Below are 16,411 nucleotides of genomic sequence, written 5' to 3'. Positions count from 1 at the left end.
CTGTGTTGCTGTCTGCCAGGGCTGGGGTAATTCTTTCTAAATTAGGTCACTTAAGTTTCTTGCAATTATTCAGCATCAAAATAAGTAAGGAACAATAAATTACCAGTCTGATGGGAAAGTCAGAAGGAAGTAGAGCTTCCTCAAGTTCCCTCTGCCACTGAGTTATATAAATGTCTTCCAATGAAATGGACTTTGGTTTCGAGCAACTAATAAGATTTAAAAATTCTAATAAAACACAATAAATCCAAGGTAAAACCCCAAAACAGATGAACCTATATGAGATAGAATCACTACTTGCACTTCCCCAACTCCTCAAATGATTAACACTTCCTACTCAAATTAGACAACATTGAGGAACCTAAATCATCTCTCTGACCAATCTTTGAGCACTTATGGAGACCCAAGGGGGTCTTCTCCCAAACAGCCGTAAGGGTCAGGAGTCCAGTTAATGCCTCACTATCTGGTTGCCACATGTCTGGGAGAAGAATTCCTTTTTAGTGTCCTTTTGTGTCTTTTTAGTATTCCAGATAGGATATGTGGCATTGGCAGGATTCCATGCAGAAGAACATCTCCATAAAGGAAAAGAAGAAAGCAGACTTAACAATGAGCAGATTTGAATTTGCCTTGGTTCTTGAGTTTATTGGATCCTGTTTTCTAGGGCAGAGAGCTGCATGTCATAGTTTTTTTTTGTTATGATGCCCAGACCCCAAGTTTGATCTAGCTGTTAAGAATAAAGTAGCCAAAGGAGAAAGGAGAGACAGGAAAGTGTGAGGAGCCGCTGCCTGGGCCACCAGTGCAGCAGTGGCCACTGCAAACACCTGGCTATCCGCCCCACCTGTTCTTTCCTGCAGTTGGAATTGTTCCAACAATCTGTTAAAACATGGTGGGTTACTATGAAGTTCTAGGCATACAGAGACATGCCTCACCTGAGGATATTAAAAAGCCATATCAGAAACTAGCACTAAAATGGCATCCAGATAAAAATCCTGAGAATAAAGAAGAAGCAGAAAGAAAATTCAAACAAGTAGCTGAGGCATATGAGGTGTTATCAGATGTTAAAAAGACAGGACATCTATGACAAGTATGGCAAAGAAGGCTTAAATGGTGGAGGTGGAGATGGAGGTGGAAGTCATTTTGACAGTCCATTTGAGTTTGGCTTCACATTCCAGAATACAGATGATGTCTTCAGGGAGTTTTATTTGGTAGAAGGAACCCATTTTCATTCGACTTCTTTGAAGACCCATTTGAAGACTTTTTTGGGAACCGAAGAGTCCCTGAGGAAGGAGAAACCAAGGTGCAGTCTGATTTTTCTCTGCTTTCAGTGGATTTCCATCATTTAGAGGTAGATTTTCTTCATTTGACACAGTATTTACTTCATTTGGGTCACTAGACCTTATTCATTCTCTTCTAAATCATTTGACAGAAGTGGGATGGGTAACTTCAAATCTACATCAATTTCTACTAAAGTAGTACATGGCAGAAAAAATCACTACAAAAAGAATTGTGGAGAATGGACAAGAAAAAGTAGAAGTTGAAGAAGACAGACAGTTAAAGTCCTTAATGATAAAAGGTAAGAAGCAGCTGCTATGCTTGAATAACAAGTAATTCAACACATTTAACAGAAATGTTAAACTATAATACGCACCATTTGAGGATTAACAGGAACATATTTTTGAAAATTTCAGATGAACTCGACTTTCAGTATAATTGTACCTAAAGTATTTATAAACAGCTTGTTGGAGCCCCTGTTTGTCATAGACTTTTGAGCTTGTTGTTGGGATCAAACAATAGGACCATTTTTTGTCTTTTAAAGTGTTATAATCTCTCTGCTTTATTATTAAACATAATCCAAGGTGAGCCTTGACTTTGAGTAGTCCTAGGACAAGATTGTATTCTAACACCATCATGGATTTGCTTTCCATTATGTTTGACACGTGAGCCAAGTAGTGTCAGCCTGCTGTGAGCTGACATTGCCAGGATGAGTCTCCTATAGAAATAATTTTTTTTCAGTATTTACTAATGAAAGATATTATGCATTAATGGTAATACATTTCTGGTTTAATATAAATTTAAAGATGTTTTCTAGTTGTACATAAGTGCTGGCAACTTAGTTAAATCTTGACAATTCTTTAAATATGTAATGTTAAGCTTAAGTTTTAAAAAGCTGGTAAACTGGGTCTTTGCCATTTGCTTTAAAACAAAAGAAAAAGAAAATAAATGTGAATGTATTTGGTGCGTTCTTTTCCTAAACAAAAAAAAAAAAAAAAAAAAAAGAAAAAGAAGAAGAAGAAGAAGAAAGTAAGTTAAGTAGCCAAGAGTGTATACTTGAACCCTTCTAGAAATCTGGAGCAATTATAGAAGTTAGTTTGAAAATCCGAAATTTTATAGGTGCTACACACATTGACAATTCCTTTCCTTGACTTTTGTATTCTAACAACATTCTTGCCTCCTCCCCAGTTATGGTAATCCACCTTAAAAACGCATAGTTCATCCAGTTAATTACCTTTCACATCAAAATAAGGCATTTAACTGACATGAGCTTTCTTTACCCACTTTATCCTATAGACCTATGCATACTTTGTTTTGGGAAATGTGCATTTGAATTGAGGCTGAAGCAAGAGACAAAGGGGGTCGGAATGGCAGGGTCATCAAGAGTACGTTTTTGTGTGTCATGAACCTGGATATACCTGTTATGAATTCCCTCTGGTCATCACTCATAGATAGATCCACTGTTTGAAACCTGTTTTTCCCCAGATGTGTGTTTTGACATATTTTCTGTCTAAGTCATTGGGTTTGAATTATTCCTATATCCTTTTACTTCTTTTATTGCCAAGGTGAATCACATGGAACAGTTCATGGGTTAACATAATTGTATTAGTTAAGGTGATGTACTCAGTGGCAAAATTAAAAACTAGAACTGTAAAACTTGTTTCTACAGCCTCCTTCTTGGGTCATTTGAAAAGAAGAAAAAAATAAAAGTCAGGCAATAATCACTAGCATAAGGTTAAATTAAATAAAGCATTAGTGACAGAAACCTTGTAAGATGTTCTGCATAGACTCAATTAGAACAAGTTCATGTCCTCAATCAACCCATTCCACAAATCAGCGCATTCCACTACTACCCTTTTACCAAACATGAGATTCATCTCTCACCACCTACTATTTTTTTAAGGGTCACATTGCTTTCATGTTGACATGAATTAAAAAGAGCTTAGATCTCTTCCACCTCAATAATTTCAACACTTTTTATATTTCTACTTTTGCTATGATGAAATATTTTATTGCCATCAGTTAGTCCCTGGAATCTCTGTGTCCCAAGTGAAGAAGTGATGAAGATCCAAATAACCAAACCACTAAAACCCTAGATGACAGCTCAAAAAATTGGCAGTAACTCATTTTCAGTAATGATTACTATTTTGTTCCTTGAATCATACCATGGGTCCACCACTTTAGAGTGACCTGTCCATCCTCCACAATAGTTTTCCAATGTAAAACTGATCTCGACCCTGCCAGATGGGAAGGCTTATGCCTTTTTTCCTCCTAAAGAGAAGAATTTGAGATTAGATGCTATTGGAAGAATATGATTACTGTTCTTCCAAAATGTGCAGATCACAGTGTATATTTCTCTAGAAGTGTTTGTACCAGTCCATGGCTTCAATCCAGAATGCTTCCTGCAGGCCAAAAAGAACAATTTGGAAAGTTACTTAGGACTTCAAAGACATATGCTCAACTTTGCATTGCATTCTCAACTTGACCTGTGGTCATTTTTGAAATCTAGCCTACTCTTTTAAAATTTAGTTTAGGGACCAAGATGAAAGGACTAAACAGGTTTGGATAAAACACTTGAAGAATGTGGATTTTCTTGGTGAGGAGATCTATGTTCAAGGCCACAAAGAGGGTTGTGACAAGGATGATAACCACAGGTTGTATATTTTCTTTGAGCACCAGCCAAAAGAAATGGATTAACTCTTAGCTGAAAACAGGCTAGAAATAACAACTTTCTTATTTTAAATTGTTAGGCTTTTTATTGTGTGAAAGATAAATTTCTCCAATATTGAAAAAAGAAGAAGGGTTATCTGCATTCTTTTCTGTTCAGCTGAATTTCAATTTAAGAAAATGAATTGAAGAATTTGGTGAACTTCTCCTTTTTCAGTCTTAGGAAATATTCAATTACTGCTACTTCAAGGAGCTTCAGGAGAAAGTAAAACCTCATTTGGATCCTGAATTAAGACAGGCAATTTCATATGCCCCTCACCTAGCTCCCTGAGTAACCCTAATAACAGGAATCTTTCTATAATTGTTTCATTGTCCAGGGCAGACAGGTTCCCACCCTGAGTTTGAGAGATGACCTGGAGAAATATCAGTTTCCATTCTCTTTCACTATGACTATGAATAGACCTTCAAATAAACACGGGTTTGTTCTGGAAATCCAGGAATACAAGGTATTTTACTCTCACATTGCATCCTCCAGTTTCCATCACACCACAGCTGAGTGGTGAAAGGTCAATACACAGCTGTTTTTAGGACTAAACGATACTGAGTCTTTGGAAATTGCAGACTACTTATTGTTGTCCCACAGTAATTGTGGGAAAAGTTTTGGAAGGTCTTCTGAGAAATTCAGTGTAGTAAGAATGGATAGAGAAAGTCACAATTTGAATAAAGGAAACCTAAGAGGGCTACAGGAAGTAAAGAAATGATGGAAATTCCTCCTCCCTTGTGGCAGTGGCTACAAATAGCCTGGTTCATGGTGCTTGTAGTCAAGATTTCATGTTTGGACAATCATTCCACACCTTTGCTACATTCAATAGATATTGATAAATGCTCCACATACTACACTGTGTTCTGCAGATAAAATAGTAAATTATCATCAACACTTGCATTTACTATATCAGTTTCTAGTAATATGTGAATGATCTCAGTCCTCAGAAATGTCCAAAAAAGAGCAAGTCTTATTAAAGAATTTTCAAGGTCAAGATACTTTCTTTTGTTTCAAAATGTATATCTGTCTATAAAGATTACTTCTGGCATGACCATTTTAGTAGGATTTTGAATTCTTAAGCTGTTTAGGTGAGGTGTTAATGATCTATAGCAAGTGTACAGGACTGTATGATATCCAGAGCAATTTTAATGCATTATCTCATCTCATCCTTCAATGGTTAGTAGAAATTTTTATTCCCTTTTCACATACATAATTGAAGCTCAAGGATGTCCTCAGTCCCCAGAACTAAGCAGAACTAACTGCCAAAGATCTGTCCTCTGGCTCACATCCCACCTCCTTTTCACTATATCACATTTTAATCTTTTAATAAGAAAAAAATCTTATCTCTGGACAGGAAAAAATTCAGTTTCACAGCCAGACACCAGAAATCTAACCAGGTCAAAGGACCCAGCAGAATGGCTAGGGGTAGATGTATGCTAGGGATAGATTGTGAGCAACCTTGTGCTCTGACTGGGCCAACCCCACCTCAAACCCTACTGCAAACTGCCAAGAACATCATCATAGCTTATAGATGATTCTCATATACTGAGAAACAAAGACCATAGACAAACTCAAAGGAAATTCTCTTGAAATTATTGCTTTGTTGGTGTTTTGTTTTTCTCTAGTTGTGTTAATCCAGGTTGGTCAGCAGCCACAGGAACAAAGTCCTCCTCTCCCGCACCAGTCCTCAACATTTCAACTGAAAAGAGAAGCTTTTGCATTGTTTTATAAAATAACATCATGACTAAGGCTTAGAGTCATTTCTTGAGTTCTAGAAGAGAAAAGGAGAAAAGCCTCTTGAATCAGTGGTCAAGCCACAATTCTCTCATCAGAAAGGGAGTTAACACTGGAGACACCCGGTTTCCCTGCGGAATGTCCCCTCTGGGTTTGGGGAAATGCATGTCATCACCCTCCCACCATCCAATAGCCATGGTTATTAGCCTCTTCCAAAGATAGTCATAGTTAGGTTTAGGTCACATGAGGCCAAACAATGGAATTCCTGCTCCCAAGGACAGAGGAAAACTCTAATTTCATTTCACAATCAGCATGCACACAATTTCCGCCTGAAATATTTGTCATCCAGAGCACTGCCTAAACTTGAGTGCTATGGTATAAACATCTCTCCTGATATTCTGTGGCCTCCAAAGAGACTGGACTATGACCTTGTTTGGCTTTTCTGTTCAGCAAAAACTTTTTGTCCTGAGAACCTCACACTTCCAGACTGTTGGTATAAGACAAGTGCATCTCTGCAGCTGGAACCTAAGACTGAGCACTTCATAGCTGAGATCTATGAACCTTCAGATCTAGACCAGGAGAGGGTCACAGAGGTTCAGCAAGAGAAAAATGTGGCTCCTGAAAACAAATGGTAAAATCTCCCAGTAGAGACGTGTTTTTAAATGCCTTGAAAGAGAGAAAAAATAAGAGAAAGCATCCATCACTGGGCAGGGAAACCTCTCCTGACTGATTATGACATAAAAATTCCCTCCTTCCCCCACACCCTTTGCCCTTGCCCTTGGCTATTGTGTCATGCTGGGAATATATGATTTTACTGCAAGAGCAAATCCTACTTTGCAGGTTGCTTTCACTCATTTGATTGACACTTGGAATCTTGATATCTTGGTATCTCAACGTGATCACTTCTCCTGAGTCTATCCTTTTATCTATCTATACATCCATATTATCCATTTTGGCTAACAATTCCAGTAGAGCAGAGTTGGTTTAGCATATTAATAAACAGATATTCCACCCTTTCTTGCAATCTAAACCCCCCTTTCTCATGTGATCCAAGGTTAGAAATTATTAGAAGTTATATACTTTTTGAACCCCCTCAATCTATCACCGATGCAAAAAAAGGAAACAGTGCCCTTCTGCTGCAAGTGAAAAATCCTTCTGCTGGCACAACCCTCTCTCTGTAATTGGTCAATCTTTGGCAATGGTAACAAATAAGCTATTTCAAATAGGAAGAGTTTAAGATGGTACAGTAGAAAATGAGCATGGAAGCCTGTGGCTTCTGGTAGAGACCCTTACTTTCACGTGTTGCACAGAACAGATACCATGTCATTTTCATCAGTTGAGAGTAGGCAGAGAACCAAGAAACAGACACGACACCTGCCTCTGAATTGCAGCTCTTTTGAGAAAAAGAAATTGACTGCATCATAATAAGAGACTCAGCTATCCCATTGGTATAATCAAAGTTGTTCTTGACACACCACAAATGCAAACCCTCTGACTTCAACATACCATTCCACATCCTCCCTCTCAGCAATCCTGTCTCTCTGGAATGGCATATAAGCCTATTGTACCACAAAACAGAGTGCAAACAATACCATGATGCTGCATCCAATCTCCTGGTCTGAGTTCAGGGCATCCGAGATCATCTAAGGTTTGCAGGATACATCAGGGAGCAGCAAGCTCCCCCAGAGAAGAAGCGTGGAGGAAGAGCATCTGCTGAGAGCCTGTCATGCTGCAAACATTGGAGTTGTATCATCACATGGAGTCCTCGCAATCCCAGGAGCAGTATGTTCTCCACTTTAGAAATGAGAAAAAGAATGCTCAAAAAGCTGAATGAAATGGACAACATCACCTCCCAACCCATGGTTTTGCAAGCCTGGATCTAAAGTCCAATATCAAGCTCTTTCTACTGCAACCCACTGCCCCAATTCTGGAGCACAAATACAGGGCATGGAAGATGAGAAACAATTAGGAGTTACTGTTTTATCTTAAAAGCAAGAATAAGTCAGTATTTACCTTAATCTTTTTTTCTTACATATAACACTCTGGAAAGAAGGTAGAAATCTTATTGAAGGAGGGTAAAACAGAAGATAAGGAGTTGAGTAAGCAGGTTATAACTGTTTCAGGAGAGGTTTGATAAGAGCTGGAAATAAAGCTTGTATCAATTAGAATTTCTTGGTTTTAAGAAAAATAAACAAACAAGTATAGCATTCAAACCCTCTAGCTACATTGGAAGGGTTTGTAGGTCTCACTTGAAGGGTGAGGCTTGAGAATGCATCATAACCAAAAACTCCAAAAGTCAAGGGATCAGGAGGGAGACCCTAGTGTTGGAAAGCTTCTGCTACCACCCTGCATGGAGTGACTGCCAACCATTCCTCTGTCCTTCAACCCCTCACTCGATTCAGAGACCTGGACAGGACAGCTACCTGAACAAATTTAGTTCACATGCAAGAGGTCAAGTTTGCGGAACAAAAAGAAAAGGAAGGATCCCACACTCTGGGATTCCATGTATGATGCTGGCACCTGGACTACATCCCAACAAGAGGACCTCCAATGATTTAGAGCTACTCCAGTGTAAATCAGATCATAATTCAAAAGGTAGAATGGATGCTGGGGAGTCAAAAAATGATCAATGTTCTCAAGAAACCCCTACAGTGAATCTGAGAAGAATAGCATCTGAACTGCTGTGAGCATCAGTTTCTGAAAGCCTACTGTGTGCAAGATAGCAGACCTATTCTTTGAGAGATAGACGGCAGTAAGAAGCATTGGTTTGGGCTTTAAGAGGCTGACACAGAGCACAGGACCCAGACATCAGAAAGGTAAATGAAAATACAATGTCACATATATTTTATGTCAGATAAATGGTGCACATGATGATGCCATGAGATTCAGAGAACAGAGAGATTACCAAATCTAAAATAATTAGGAAAGCCATCCTAAGCATAGTGAAATTCCAATAGTATGTCAAATTTGGGCCAGCAGACAGGAACCGATAGCACTTCAGGCAGGGACAAGAGTCTGAGCATGGTCATAGAGATGCGATTTATAAGATGCATTTAGGAATCCATTCACACACAGTGGTCTGGGGAAAAGGGCTCACATAAAGAACTATTCCTGACTAACAGTCAATGATACAAAATGTACCCAGATGGGCAACTTCTCCCCATCTCTTTTCTCTTTAGCTGACCTCAGTCAATCACTCAACAGTTCCATTTCAAGACTTTAGGGAGGAAAGGAAGGAAGGTACTTCATTTGCAGGACTGAGGGGCTGGGCTCAAATGTGTCAGAGGTAGTGAGAAAAGAAAGAAAACAGATCTGAGAGAGCCTGGCATTGTGCTCCAAGTTCCTGACTCCCTTCCTGGACCAGTGCCATTTGGGTTGGGCCAAACTCAGCCAGCTCATTATCAGGCTGCCAAAATGCCCTGGACTATCCCAACCACCCCATTATCCTCCCATCCCTCCCTCCCTCCCTCCCACCCATCAGTAACATTGTCTCACCAAGATGTAGAGCCAAGCTCCAGAAAGAGCAGTAGATCCAGGACAGGGAAGGAAGCCTGGATCCCCCTGACTCTTGGCTCCTCAGTGACAAGAGTCTTCTGCCATAGCAACTGATTCAACACTAGACTCAGGCATAGTGAGGCCACTTCTCCACCCCTAAGCTTGTTCATCTTCAAGGTATTCACTTCCCTAAGTGGTACTACAGGTGCTATAAAAAGATAATGTGCTTGGCTATTGAGGATAGTGTTTTAATGAACATTGTTAGTGCTCATTGTGTCAGTGTATGTGTGCAGAATGCTAATATATTTTCAATATTCTGATTTCAGGATATGGTATGGCTCAGACAGCTTTTTTTAAAGATTTTTTTATTATTAATATTTTTATTTAGCTTTTATATTTTTACGGACTGCATTTTGATTCATTGTACACAAATGGGGTACATAATTTCATTTCTATGGTTGTACACAATGTAGATTCATACCATTCATGTAATCATATGTGTACATAGGGTAATGATGTCTGTCTCATTCCACCATTTTCATGCCCTGCTCCCTTCATTTCCTTCTACATATTCTAAGTTCCCCCATTATTTTCTCATTCCCCACCCCTCACCCCCATTATATATCATTCTCCACTTATCAGGGAAAACATTTGGCCTTTGGTGTTTTGGGCTTGACTTATTTCACTTAGCATGATATTCTCCAATTCCATCAGATAGCTTTTAATCCCCTCCAGAAGTAGAATTGCTACGTTGTATGGTACTTCTCAAATTTTTTGAGGAACCTCCATACTGTACCTTTTTGTATTTCCACTAACGCATGCAAATGCTTCAATTTCCTCACATCCACACTAATACATGCTGTTTCTCATTGTGTGTGTATGTGTATGTGTGTGTGTGTGTGTGTGTATGAGAAAGAGAAAGAGAAGCCATCCTCACAGATGTGAGGTAACATTTCATTGTGGTTTTGAATTTCATTTCACAAATGACTTGCGATGCTTAGTACTTATACTTTTCAGTCATTTGTATATCTTCTTTGGACCCTAGCTCCATGTTTGTTTGGGTTTTTAGTTCTTTTTTCTTAATTGAGTTGTATGTATAACCTAAATGTCTGACAACCAATAAATGGATTTTTAAATGTGGTGTAGGCATACAATAAAATTCCACTCAGCCTTATTTTTTATTTTTGAAGAAAATTAATTCCATAACATGTAACAACATGGATGGACCTTGCAGACATTATACTAAGACAAATAAGCCACTCACAGAAACACAAGCACTGCAAATTGCTATCTATATGAGGTATCTAAAATAGTTAAATTCATGTAGTAAAACAGTAGAATGGCTATTTTTCAGGGCATAGGGAGAGGGACAAATGGGAAGATACTAATCAATAGTCATACAATTTCAATCAAATAAGATGAGACAGCTCTAAAGATCTGTTTTACAACCTTGTACCTACAGTCAACAATAATGTATTGTACACTTAAACATTGTTAAGAAGGTAGATCTCATACTAAGTGTTCTTAACATGATGAGATGAAATAAAAGAAAAGAACAACATGCTGAATACATCCCCAGATGCTTACCTGTAGGAACCAGTCAGGCCTCCAGAAGATTCTGCCAGCAATTCTTAAGACTAATTCCAGACATCTCCAAGCACCAGAAGGTGGCCTTCTGCTGTTCTTCCCTCTCCCAGTTTTGGAGCATGATGCACTAAGCTTGGCACATTAGATTAGTAAAATGAACTGCAGAAGGCCAACATAGGCAGCAAACACAGGAAGATAGGAAGTGTGGACTTTTTCTTGTAGGAAACTCAGAAAAGTGTGAGTACATATTTTCCATCTGACAGGTATGGCTCAGACAGCTTTTTGTCCCCACCATCCTACATTCTCTATGGATCATGATAGCCTTAGTCGCCCTAAAATCTAAACCAAAATTTGTAGCCCAATGTCAAGTGACTATTTACATACGTTTCACATTTCTCATTTTTTGTGATGTTCAGCGAGTTAATCAAGAGATGGACACCAGGACCTCAAGAAGCTCAGCCGAAAGACAAAATCTAATGGCATGAAATTTTCCTCTGAATTCAGCCTGGGCTACCCAATTCCTTGTAATGACTAGTTGGTACATTATGCATGAGGAACCACAGAACTCTTTGGTACAGTTTGAAATGAAAACAAAGGAAGATTTCTATGTTTCAGCATAAAATTGTGACTGAATTCAACATGGATATGACTATAATAAGAGATAGATAGATAGATAAGCATCCAAAACATCCTTGGCACTCTGACTATAATATATTGCCACAAAAATGGCCTCAATTGTCATACCTGTCAGAAGTGTGGCCATGTAGCTCTTTCCATTAAGAGGTGGAATCTCTACCTATGCTTTGACTTCAGGCATAGAAATGTGCCTTGCTTTGTCTAATAGAATGAAGTGAAAGTACTGGTGTTTCAGTTTCAAGTCAGTGCTTTAGGAACCCTGCGCATTCCTGCTATGGCTTTTGGAACACTTTCTCCATCACAAAAATAATCCCAGACTAGAGTGCTAGATAGTGAGAGGTTAGTAGAACAACTGGGACAACAAGTTGCAGCATCTTTGTTGCCAGCTGTGTGTCGCTACGACAAGAGTACCTGACAAGAACAACTTAGAGGAAGAAAGATTTACTTTGGTTCATGGTTCCTGGTGTCAGAGGATTCAGTCTTAGGCCACCTGCCTCTGAGGCAGAAACATCATGGTGGAAGGGAATGGCAGAGGAAAGCTGCTCAGTTCATGGCAGTTGGGGAGCAGAGAGACAGAAGAAAAGGGAAGAGCTAGGGAGAAGATAAGCCTTTGCAAAGGATACCCCACTGACCTACTTCCTCCAAATAAGTCCCACCTCCTGATAGTCCATTCAGCGGTTGATGGATATCAAATGGATTAATCCACTGATGAGGCCAGAGTCCTCACAATCCCAATCATTGCCTAGAAGCCTCACCTCTGAACCCTGCTACACTGGGGACCACACTTTCAACACATGAACTTCTGAGGACATTCCAGATCTGAACCACAACAGTATCTCAGGCTAGCAGTCCCCAAGAGACTTGGCAACTGACCAAGGACATGTTAGTGATCCCAGCCAAGACCAGAAAGACTGACTATCCAGTTCAGATTTCTAACCCACAGAAATATGAGCTAAATAACGGGTGTTTTAAGTCAGTAATGTATGGGTTGGTTTGTTACATAGCAATATGTAACTGATGCACCCACCCTTTGGTTTTTGGATACCCTATTTCTTCTTAGACATCAGGAATCAATGCATCTATTCCATCCAAAAGCTAAGCTTATCACTACATGGCAAACCCGCCCTATGGGCTCTACAAATACATCCAGATCTTTTCCAAATTTTACTCTTAACACTCCTGAGATTTCTGTTCAGTCTTGCCAATCTTTCCTTTCTATCTTCACTACCATCAGGCTTTCATCTCCTTTGCCAAACACTGGAATAGTGTCATAATTGGTCTTTTCTTCTAATACTTTCCATTTCCAGCCAATCTTAACCACTACTGGCTTTGTCAGAAGATGGACTTCAATGTGTCACCTTGTCCTTTCTGTGGTCCCTCACTTTTCAGAATATTATTTCTTAATACCTTATTTAAGGTCAGGATAAAATAAAATAAATGATATTGAGTACCCACTATATGCCACACAAAACTGAATAAGACAGGAAAGTTTAAGTCTATTTGGGACAATAAAGGTCCTGTTTAATTTAGTCGCATTCTACCTCTGCAGATTCATTTCACAACCCATCTCCCTAAAACATCTGCCCTGGCCCTCAGATATGAAACCCCTGCATTGGTATTTTTTCCCATACCACTTCTTCCCCAATCCTACTGACTAATATTCCCTCCCTACTTTTTCAACCTCTCTATTTGTCTTCCTTTGAGGCCCAAGTTAAACCCTAACTCTTCTGAACTTTTCTCCCATTGCCCTTGCCTGGTTATTTCCGTCTTCGGTTTCTTTTGCCTCAGTTCCTTAGTGTGGCCTTGGCTGTTAGTTAGGGCATCTACAAGACTGGTTATCATGTTAGCCTGATAGGAAGGCAATGGCTCATCCCTTCTCCAGCACCCAACACAGTGCTACTGATAATAAGAAGAAGTAAAGATGAATTTAAGTAAGCAATTCTTTCCCAAGACAATGTAAAGTGTTGGTTCTCCTGTGTTTTAAATAAAAGTTTTATAAAATATAAAACCTTAAGTATGGGTATTTGTCTTAATTTTAAAGAAAGAATAGACTCTTATCTGCCCTGCAATGCCTCACCAGGTCTTGGTCTTTTCTTCTAATACTTTCCAGTTCCAGCCAATCTTACCCACTACTGGCTTTGTCAGAAGATGGACTTCAGGCACTGTCCTGGACCTTTTGTATGTACTGTCTCACTTACATCCTACAGTAGTCCTATGTGGCATATATTATTACCTCCATTTTATATTGAAGGAAGTTTATTAGCCTAGAATACTCTTTAAAATGTGACAGCCAGCAAGTGACAGGGATAGGATTTGACCCCAGTTCTGTCTGAAACCAAAGCATGTGCTCTTAATAAGCTAAAAAGCCCATGATTTACCTGAACACTTTGCTCTTAGGGCATCTAAAACAGCCTTGAACATTATTTTACTTTCCCATCAATAGTCCTTACCTCTTAAACAAGATTATAATTGCATGGAACCTACCTAACCTAGTACCTAAATGTCCATGTCTTCATCCACAGAACCTGTGAACATGCTATGTTAAATTACATGGGAGAATTAATATTACAGATGAAATTAAGGTTGCTAGGGTAGGAGATGATGTTGAACTATCCAGGTAGACCCCAATACAATCATAGGGATCTTTACAATTGAAAGTGGGAAAAAGAAGAATCAGAGGCAATGTGACAATAGAGATTAGAGGGCAAGGATAGGAGTTAGGCAAAAGCCAGGAGGAGCCCCACACCATTGAATTGGAGCAGCTCTTAAAGCTGGAAAATGCAAGGACACAGACTTCCCCCTAGAATTTCCAGAAAGAGTGTTTGGTTTTAGCCAGCGAGAATCATTTCAGACTTCTGACCTCCAGAACCACAGGTAATCCATCTGTGTTGTTTTGAACCACCAACCTGTAGTAAATTCTTACAGAAGCTATTTTACCTGCCTATAGAAACAATCAGGTCTAGCTCATGGTGTCATAATTTGTCTAGAGGTCTCACAGCTCAGAAGCTACAATCAATACAATTCTAAAAAATTGTTTTGATTAAATCATGATTACTGAGGCATCACAAATTGTTTCCACAATTAAACTGAAGAAAGTCTTTGAAGAGCCACTTCAAATTTTTTAAGAAGAAAGTTAGAATGCCAACCTCTGTCTCCTCTCCTGGACTCAGATACCCTGTAGGAACCTGCTCCTTCAAAGTTCTGATTAGCTGAGATTTCCTGTGGAACTAATGTGTTTTTGCTGGTTTCCAAATGGTGCCTCTGTTCTCCCAGTAAAGTCAAGAATTGCCAATAAGGTGCAGGCCAGCTGCTGGGCCTGTAGTCTCCCCTACAAACCACATACACAAATAGGAAGATGGCGTCCAAGGTTGTAATTTCCTGGCCAGCAAGTGTCTTGGGTTTCACTTCAGTGGTTAAGGATGTGTCACCCAGGCGCCTTAGTATGGGGCATTTCCAACCTTCAATTAAAGAACTATCATTTACTCTATATATTAACATCCAGAACAATAAACACAGTGGAACACAGTCATTAGATACAGCCATAATCCATGGCCTGCTGAGTATTGATGTCAACCCTGCTGTGTCCAACATCTGAAATAATCCCAAAGTAAGCACCACATTTTCAAAACCAGGACTGCACTGAGGATACCCACCCCTGGTTGCATTCCATCTTCCCACCTATGTCTGACAACCTGTTGACATCTCGGTTCAAGATGCTTAAAAGTCAGTTCAAAAGCCCTTGTTTTTTACAGAAAGACATCCAGGCCTACCTTTTCCTTTGATGAGAATAATACTACTGTTTGCTCTTTGATCAAACCTAGTGGCCATTACTGCAAATCACAACGCAATTCAGATTGAGTTATGAATTTTTTTTTTTTTTTTTTGCGGTGCTGAGTATCGAGTTATGATTTTTAATCTAAAGGATGTCAGAATGGAGTGGGGCCATAAACAAAAAGCCAAACCAAAAAAACAGTCTTGAGCTTCTGATGCACAAAGGAAAGAGAGTTGCTAATATGGAAAAAACAGGAAAGCAAAAGAAAAATGCACTCAAACTTAGCCAAAATGTGGAGACATGTAAAAAATATAGCAATTCTTCCTACACAACAGAATCCATGTTCATCATATCCTGTCAATGGCACAAATGCAATTTTTGCAGTTCTAGCCACCTACACTTATGAAGTGAACTCTTCCTTCAGGGGATGCAAAATTGAAACTGAATTCAAAAGACTCCTCTGTCAAGAGTTGAGGTCTGGGAAGAGGGTAGTCTCACAGTGTTTATTATTCACCAATAGGTTGCTTAGGAGACATGTGCTGGGTCATGACGTGATGGAAAGATCTGCATACTTAAATGGGGAAGTAATGACACAAAGAAAGCCTGCTCAGAACTCTAGAGCACTCTGGGACCCAACAACTTCATGACTTGGTGTCAAAAGCAGAGGACTGCAACAACCATCCACTGCCTTGGTGGGTGAATCACATAAGTGAAACTTCCCTGGGAGAGGGTCTAATATGGTTGGTTGTCACATTTAATCTACAGCATCCCCATTGGGAGGAACCATCAGACCCCATCATTTCACAGGCACAGGCCAGAGAGGCTGCCCTTGGCTGAGTTGCCAACACCCAGCCTGTTGGGTGGCAGCAGAGCCAGTAAGTTCCCAAAACACAACGTGAGGAAACTCCATGTTCCTGGAACGATATTCCTCAGAAGGAGGTCTATGCACACAGCTGGCATGTAGCTTCCTTGTGTGTGTTTCTTTAAGTGAGTTATGATTCTTCCAAATAATCTGTAACATTGTTCCTCTCCACTGATCATTTTTCACTCTGTTTGTATTTGATAAAGTATTATTCACTGTGCTTGGGTTTATAGAAGCAGATCAGGAAGAGTCTCAGCATACCACTCCTTTTCCCTGAACAGAGGGACTTTCTGGAAATGACAAGGTCACAACGCACTATTGGAAGGAGGGGTTTTTTCCAAGGGGT

The 16,411-nt window shown here is 39.5% G+C and overlaps 1 long non-coding RNA gene and 1 pseudogene across 2 annotated transcripts; one reads left to right on the top strand and one right to left on the bottom strand.

Moving 5' to 3' along the window:
• The first annotated feature begins 394 nt into the window (after positions 1-394).
• On the top strand, positions 395-1,605 carry LOC306653018 (dnaJ homolog subfamily B member 6-like; annotated as a pseudogene). The gene has a single exon. The product of its transcript is annotated as a dnaJ homolog subfamily B member 6-like (transcript).
• Positions 1,606-5,477: 3,872 nt separating this feature from the next.
• LOC306653108 lies at positions 5,478-11,354 on the bottom strand. The gene is made up of 4 exons (XR_013761642.1): positions 10,796-11,354; positions 9,209-9,416; positions 7,306-7,507; positions 5,478-5,678 (listed from the first exon to the last, which is right to left on the bottom strand). It is a non-coding gene; the product is annotated as an uncharacterized lncRNA (long non-coding RNA).
• Between the last annotated feature and the right edge of the window lie 5,057 nt (positions 11,355-16,411).

This window comes from Sciurus vulgaris, assembly GCF_902686455.1.
Source record: "Sciurus vulgaris genome assembly, chromosome: 2".
Lineage (NCBI taxonomy): Eukaryota > Metazoa > Chordata > Mammalia > Rodentia > Sciuridae > Sciurus > Sciurus vulgaris.
The sequence above is the reverse complement of the archived record's forward strand: the minus strand, read 5'-3'. Positions and strand labels throughout refer to the sequence as shown.